The following is an 8,583-nucleotide window of genomic DNA, read 5'->3' as shown; positions in this document are numbered from 1 at the left end:
TGAAACAACGCTGGCTATACCATCATGATTATGTGTTGGTGAAGCTGTCACGGTTGCCAGAAGTCTATGAGTCGTCCGTGAATGAGTGTCCGAATATTGGTATCATCTTCCAGTAGTAATATTTGGTGAGACTTGAACGGGCCGAAAGTATCGCAGTCTGACGTGTTAAACTTGAGCGCTTCAAGAAGCTTGATCCCGAGGTTCGGTTATACTACTTCTAATTTGATGCCACGTTCTTCACGGTAATCACAAACTAGATCCAAAGTTTAAGTTGAGATGAGACATTTTCCGTAAAACATTTACATCCTGCTTCAATCCATTTGAAAGAGACCGAGCGTGGTCAGAGGACAACAGATGCCGCATGAGTTTTGGTCGAGTATTTTATCTATTAGCTAGTACTCTAATGATCCACTTACACTTGGTTTCTGTTTAACCTATTTATAGGCATACAGATATGAGGTTGATGCCATACCGCCATCGCTAAAGTACTTAGAAGTTAGAATGACGATCATGTCATAGTACTACTCAGACTATGGGGGCCTGCAACGCTGTCAGACACAATTACACAATAGTGCACATAGTAAGAGAAGCCGCCTGGCCATCATGCATCATGTCTAACTCGCAAAATTGACACACTGCTACCAATTTGTTATAGGGTTTCGTACTTCAACTAGAATATAATACCGCCAGGGTAAACAGAGCTAGTAAGTACGTCGGAAGCAACATAGACAACAGATACTTAAACTGAAGTCATGGGATAGAAGATAGATAGAACGGGATGTCTTGTCAAAAGACTCCCTATTTAATGCTGCTTTTCTCTCCTGTGTCTGTTGAGAGTATCTCTGCGCGAGAATACTTGGCCGCACCCGCACACGTGCACAATCCTCAGATGTTTTTCCTCGATATGTCTCGCGAGATTCTCCCTATTGACCTCCATATTACAAGAGTTCCATTGGCAGAAAACGCGGGGATTGTCTGGCCCGTGAATTCCATGTATCTCACGTAAATGATGAGAGAGATTGTTGCCGTAAAAGAGGTCGTTGCAATGCAATCCTGGTGCGTAACAATCCCAGAAACACTGAAACATTTCATTGATAGAATGTCCCTGCAATCGTGGATTTAATCGCAATGATGTCATGCAATATTTACAACTCACAGGTTCCGAGTTAGACACTCCGTTGGTCTGGTAGTGTTGAAAGCCCCCCGACATAATAGTAATGACGCGGCGAATGCGATAGTTATGCTTGCAGACTAGAGTATCTGAGGGAGCGATGAATGATTGCAAAGCCCACTGTAGTATATAAGTGTTCTGGACGACCTGCCAGGAGGGCCATCGTTCCAGTTGTCCCAATACCAGTTGGTAGGGACTCTGGCCTCGTGGGCTGGCGAGGTGCCAGCGCCTGGACGGTGAAATTTTCGTTGGTTGGTAAACAGAACCATGTCCATCGAATATGAGTCAGTTGCCAGAGGCCTTGGCCTTCAACAAAGCGTGCCGTCCATGACATTGAGTATCAATATCCCCTACCGAGTACACGTGCAGAATAGCAAGACCATCTGCCAAAGGTGTGACTGAGTCAAGAGGACGATGGCCAAACGTGCCAATATGGTAAGAATTGGGTACGTAGCTTCTATGACGACCTCCACCCGGTCAAGGGCCAGCTGCGAAACCAAACACACCCGAAAGCCAAAGGACGCCAGCTTGAGATGAGATGAAGTCCAAGAGTCAAATGCAATGCAACGTTAACTGATCCAGGGCGTGGTAAAATTGACGTCCAATGCTAATACTACAGCTTCCATGCAACGGTATGTTCTGTTCTTGAGGTGTACGACTCGTTTCGAAATCCTTGCTTGGCTATCAGGACAATTAAAAAAAAGTATCAACGGGACTCTGTATAGTCTAGAACGTTCAGCTCAAGTGTTATCGGAAAGAAAGACACACTCTGAATCTCTTCTCAAGAAAAACTAGCATTTGAAAGAGGACAAGTAACGAGTCCATCTTCAGCTCAACACCGGTCGTCGACGGGCATTCAAATATTCATCCATCGTCCTTCGTAGCCTTGCAATGGCATGTCAGCAAAGTGGCGTTGCTCTCGATCGACCTTGAAGTTGCAACTTGAACTCGTGTTGGGAATGCGCAAGGATCGCGCGACGCGCGCTCATTCATGGATGCATAGCCGCCCAACGGTATTGACGCTTTTTATCATCGCTCCCTTGGAAGAAAGCAACTTCAGTTTCCGAGCGTCGAATCATACAGTAATGGAGTGAGGTGAAGAGAGTTGGCGATCTCCACTGAACTTGCAGTCTCGAGTGTCCACCGATTATGTCACGTTCGACAAGCGACTACCTCGTCCGTTAGAATGGGAATTAGGTGGATGTGCCTCGTTGAATACGGACCTCTTCATTCCCAAACCAGTGTTGAAGCAATAATTGAACATGGGCCACAAGGTTGCCGCCACCCTGCGCGCGCGAGCCAGACTTCGTTATAGCCAGACGTTACGAATGCATCCAAGTGCAAGAACGCGTCCATAAGGCATTTGTATTTGTTGACACTGTTTGAAACAACGCTGGCTATACCATTATGTGTTGGTGAAGCTTTCACGGATGCCCAGAAGTCTATGAGTCGTCCGTGAATGAGTGTCCGGATATCGGTATCATCTTCCAGTAATATTTGGTGAGGCTTGAACGAGCCGAAAGTATCATAGTCTGACGTGTTAAACTTGAGCGCTTGAGCTTAAGCTTGATAGCTTAGCGCTTGATCCCCGAGGTTCGGTTATACTTTTAAATTGATGCCACGTCCTTCACGGTCTAGATCACAAACCTGGACTGGTCCAGACTCGGAGACATCTTCCATAAAACATTTGCATCCTACTTCAATCCATTTGAAAGAGATCGAGCGTGTTCATATGCGCATGAGTTTTGGTTAAGTATTTGATTTCCGTTTATCTAGTATTAGCTAGTTACTGCAGTCGTGGACAAACAAAGTCATCTAGTTTGGTATCTCGACAATATGAATTTTTTGGGCCAAACTAACATCAGATTCGGATTCAGGACCTCAAAATAGGTCTAAAAACGACTCTTTCAATCTTTTCCCATGACATTTTTAGTGTGCCAAATTTTTTGGTCATTTGAACAATGCTACTACCTACGACAAGACCGCCTCAATTGCCATCATCGCATGCTGAGTGACTTGACAGTGTCGCTTCTGTTCACAGACAGCCCATTCTGCTGCTTTTCCAGTCAATCCAATCCTATATGCACTCATAAAACGATATGTCCGATTGATGAACTGCCAGATAACCTCAACTGGACATGAATCTAAGATTTCCTGTGCTGCTCGTTTTGCAGCCGCAAAATTTGGCTTCGACATTTGACGATAACAATACTTGCACCAACCCCAGTACTGACTTGACAATCAAACACTTTCCAATGTCTAGAAAGTGATCCACGCACCATCTCAATTGGATTGAGCTAGCAGTGAAACTTTGGTAGAAAGATACACTCATGTCCTGCGCCGCTGATGAGCTCTTCGAGCATTGATATTTGACAGCGGAAGTCATCCTGTCGACTCAGTAGCCGTGCCATGCAACAATCTGTGTTGTTGATGGGACAGACAGGTGAGCACTTTGTCTGCATGCCATCCACATTAAATCTGCGCTCTTCAAGGACCATTTTCAGGCCCTTTGGCTTCCCAGATGCGTCCGTCATCTTCTGAACAAGTCCACACTTTGAAATGTCGGGATTATTGTAAGGGATGACTGTATCGCGTGACGACCACGAGCCATGATAGTTGGGATGAGAGGTATGAAAGAATTTTTCGGGCGCCATTTCACTCCACTCATATAACCTTCTGAGTATAGCTTCGACATTGACTTGATGAAAGGAGTTCATTTCTGAATTTTTCATGATTTTTAGCAATTTTTTTGGGGGTGTGCCAAATTTTTGCACCCAAAAAGTCAAATTTACTGTTATGAAAAATTGGCTCATACTATTGTGTTCTAAATGTTGTTTAGAGTACTATTATACTATTTTCGACATTTCCTGTTAGATTGGTAAGGCTACAAAATTCAGTCACCAAACTAGATGACTTTGTTTGTCCACGACTGTACTCTCTTCCGCTTTTACCTATTTATAGACTGTGACAGATATGAGAAGCAGATGCTTTCGAATATGGCACAGTGAGAGATTACTAAGACACGCAAGAATAACCAGATACAAGTCAAGTAGATTCAAGAACGCCAACGTTACAGATAGCTATACGACGACTCTTTATACTAACTGTAAGTAGGAGCTTGTGATTCTTCGTAGCAGACATGTGATAGTTACTTGGTTTCAGATAACGTGCTTGGAAGGGGGCTTAGTAGCTCGCACTTAGTCAGTGATCGGCCTGGACCAGTCCATCCGTCACATAGACATAGTACATATATGATTCAGAGGGCAAAGAGCTGATGAGTCCACCATTACTACTTAGAATATTGATGATCATGACATACTAGATGTCCACGGGAGTTCGCGCCTTTTTGGCAAAACGGTTATTACTCCACATCGCACAAACAAACAAAATTAATTATTTGACAGTTCGATAGCGTGACATCGAAAGTACAACGTCTGCTAGTTTCTTTTTCGAAAATTGACGTGTTGAGTCCAGCGGAGAGTTACCGCGCAGAAAAGTGCATTTTCCCTAGAGTTCGCGCACTTCATCACACTATGTCACACGTCTGCCGCGATGCCTTTTCACGCTCCGCAGAATTCGCACCGTTTAAATGTTGTGAAGTTGTGCATGTGTAAAGCATTTCGGCATTGCGGAGTTTTGATTACACAGTCTCTATGTAACGCTTTGGGCAGATTGTCAGGTCTGGGGCTTATTTCTTTATCGCAGATGATCCTGACAAGCATGTGCCCCGAATAAATTTGTTTTAGTATTCTCTAATCATGTATATAACCATCTCACAATATTCCAGAATTATATGTGGAGATCTGACCTTTAGAGTGAGCCTTCTATGCCTCTCGCACTGATAAGTTGCCCATGGAACAAGATCTACTTCGATTTTCTTCAAAAAAAATATATGGCAGTGTGTATTATGTTTGGGCGAATCCAGATCTATCATGGATAAGGATTCTGTGCAGAATTGCGTGTGCTAGAGTCAATGCGCGGACTCTTGGGACACACGGACTCGTGGGACCATCTAGTATAGTACTACTCAGACTATGGGGGCGTGCCATGCTGTTAGACACAATTACCCAATAGCGCGTACTATAGTAAGAGAAGCCGCCCATCATGCATCATGTGTAACTCGTAAAATTGACAAACTGCTACCAATTTGTTACACCGGGGTTTCATACTGTAACTAGAATATAATACCACCAGGGTAAACAGGGAGCGCCAGTAAGTACATCGGATCATAAGCAACATATGGATAACAGACATGATTCTACTAAACTGACATCATGGGATAGAGGATAGATAGTACTACGGATCCCTTGTCAAAAGACTCCCTATTTAATGCTGCTTTTCTCTTCTGTGTCTGTTGAGAGTATCTCCGTGCGAGAATACTTTGCCGCACCCGCACACGTGCACAATCTTCAGACGTTTTTCCTCAATATGTCTCGCGAGACTCTCCTTATCGCACTCCATATTACAAGAATTCCATTGACAGAAAACGCGAGCATCATGATTGTCTGGCCCGTGAATTCCATGTTTCTCACGTAAATGATGAGAGAGATTGTAGCCGTAAAAGAGTTCGCTGCAATGCAATCCTGGTGCGTAACAATCCCAGAAACACTGAAACATGTCATTGATAAAATGTCCCTGCAATTGTGGATTTAATCGCAATGATGTCATGTAAGATTTACAACTCACAGGTTCCGAGTCAGATACTCCGTTGGTCTGGTAGTGTTGAAAGCCCCCCGACATGATAGTAATGACGCGGCGACTGTGATGTTTATGCTTGTGGACTTGAGTGTCTGAGGGAGACGAGAATGTAGATCCCGGCGGCAGCCCCGCACTCGTGGCACATGTGCATGTGTTTTTCCTTATTGAGCTCGAACTCCATTGGCAGAAAACGCGAGCATTGTCTGGCCCGTGAATTCCAGTAAATAAGTAGAGAGATTGTAGCTACCGTAAAAGAAGTCGCAGCAATGTAATCCTGGTGCGTAACAATCCCACCTACACGGAAACATTTCATTGATAAAATGTCCCTGCAAGTGTTGATTTAATCGCATGTCATGTAAGATTTACAACTCACAGGTTCCGAGTCAGATACTCCATTGGTCTGGTAGTTCCCCATGATCATGATAGAGAGGGGTGTTCTCGGCCACATTGCCCCCACCCCCTGTCACAGCGTGATACTGGGCATCATGTGTAACGGCAAACTGCTACAAATTTGTTATTCAAAATTGGAGTTTCGTACTACATGAACTAGAATATAATACCACCAGGATAAACAGAGCTAGTAAGTACGTCGGAAGCAACATAGACAACATATACTTAAACTGAAGTCATAGGATAGAACATAGATAGAACAGGATCCCTTGTCAAAAGACTCCCTATTTAGTAATGCTGCTTTTCTCTCTTGTGTCTGTTGAGAGTATCTCTGCGCGAGAATTCTTTGCCGCACCCGCACGCGTGCACAATCTTCAGATGTTTTTCCTCAATGTGTCTCGTAAGACTCTCCTTATTGAGCTCCAAATAACAAGAGTCCCATAGGCAGAAAATGTGATCCTTGTCTGACCCGTGAATTCCATGTTTCTCTTGTAAATGACGGGAGAGATCGCGGCCGCAAATCAAGTCGTTGCAATGCAATTGTTGACATTGTGGCGATTGCCAGAAACACTGGAACTTCTCATCGATGAGATGTTTTTCCTGTAAGCGTTAATTTAAACGCAATGATGTGAAGTAAGAAGATTAACAACTCACAGGTCCCGAGTTAGACACTCCGCTGGTCTGGTAGTGTTAAAAGCTCCCCGACATGATAGTAGTGACGCGGCGATTGTGATAGTTATGCTTGCAGACTAGAGTATCTGAGGGAGCGATGAATAATTGTGAAGCCCACTGTAGTATATAAGTGTTCTGGACGACCTGCCAGGAGGGCCATCGTTCCAGTTGTCCCAATACCAGTTGGTAGGGACTCTGGCCTCGTGGGCTGGCGAGGTGCCAGCGCCTGGACGGTGAAATTTTCGTTGGTTGGTAGACAGAACCATGTCCATCGAATATGAGTCAGTTGTCACTGGCCTTGGCCTTCAATGAAGCGTGCCGTCAATATCCCCTGCCGAGTACACGTGCAGAATAGCAAGACCATCGAATTTCCGCTGCCAAAAGTATGACTCAGTCAAGAGGACGATGGCCAAACGTGCCAATATGGTCAGAATTGGTACGTAGCTTCTACGACGACCTCCACCCGGCCAAGGGCCAGCTGCGGAAACAAAGCACACCCGAAAGCCAAAGGACGCCAGCTTGAGATGAGATGAAGGCCAAGAGTCAAATGCAATGCAACTGGTCCTGTCATATGTAAGGCGTGGTAAAATTTTGGTAAAATTGACGTCTACTATGCTAATACCACAGCTTCCATGCAACGGTATTTTCTGTTCTTGAGGTATACAACTCGTTTCGAAATCCTTGCTTGGCCATCAGGACAATTAAAAGAAGTACCAACGGGACATCTAGAACGTTCAGCTCAAATGTTATCAAGACAAACCAGCATAGCCACAGTGGACTCCACACCACCTATTCGCAAAGCTGCACTACATTCGAATACTGCGTTAGCGAAATGCTCTCTGCAATGAAGGCAATAGGCTTTAAAACTTCACCTTGCGGCAAACAGTTGAGTTTCTGAGTTCGCTAGAAAAGTAACTCATCGTCTCTACAATGTCAGGATGGCTAGAAGCTGCTTTGGGACCTACCTTTGTACGTCAGACCATCCACCTTTGCCATTCGTTTTCTTTCTTATTAGCCGTAGTAGGCTACTACAGACTGGGAGAAAAGTGATCGATCACGATCATCAGCAAACCCCAAAGGACGCAAATCGGAACACTCTTGTGCGGTCGCGTTAATGACGCTAGAACCACGAAGCATAATCAGCAAGGACTTCCAGCAACAGAGACGAGATCGTCATAGGTCATTTTTAGCATCGAGATCCAACAAAGTAGCTCAATTGAAGATTGGAAATGGAGGGGCTGGAACTTGGGGGTATTGGGCGGCTCGGCAGGTACCACTCATGTTTCAAAGTTTAATCGCTTGCAGAGTTGCAACGTGTGCCAAAGGGTCGATGGTCTTCCAGAAGATTACTGCTAAAAGGGCCATACTCAGCGCTCATTGCGCCCCTGCCAATCCAAACTTCGAATGTGGCAAATCAAAATGACTGTGACACTGCACATTTGTCGTCCATGAAACCAGCCCATATTGCAACTCTCGAAAGCTTACTTCCAATTTGTCTTGAGACTCGGCGCCTGCCTTGTTTTCAACGGAATTGGAACCCATCTGTCAGCGCAGTGATACGGGTCTTCACGTTCATTCGTCGTCCTCGTTAGCATTGAAAACAACATAGACAGGCTCCAAAGCGGAAATCAACGCAAGAGCACCGCTTCGAA

This window comes from Suillus discolor (assembly GCF_016758755.1).
Source record: "Suillus discolor strain FC423 chromosome Unknown F5147scaffold_32, whole genome shotgun sequence".
NCBI lineage: Eukaryota > Fungi > Basidiomycota > Agaricomycetes > Boletales > Suillaceae > Suillus > Suillus discolor.
Note: the sequence above shows the minus strand (reverse complement) of the source record.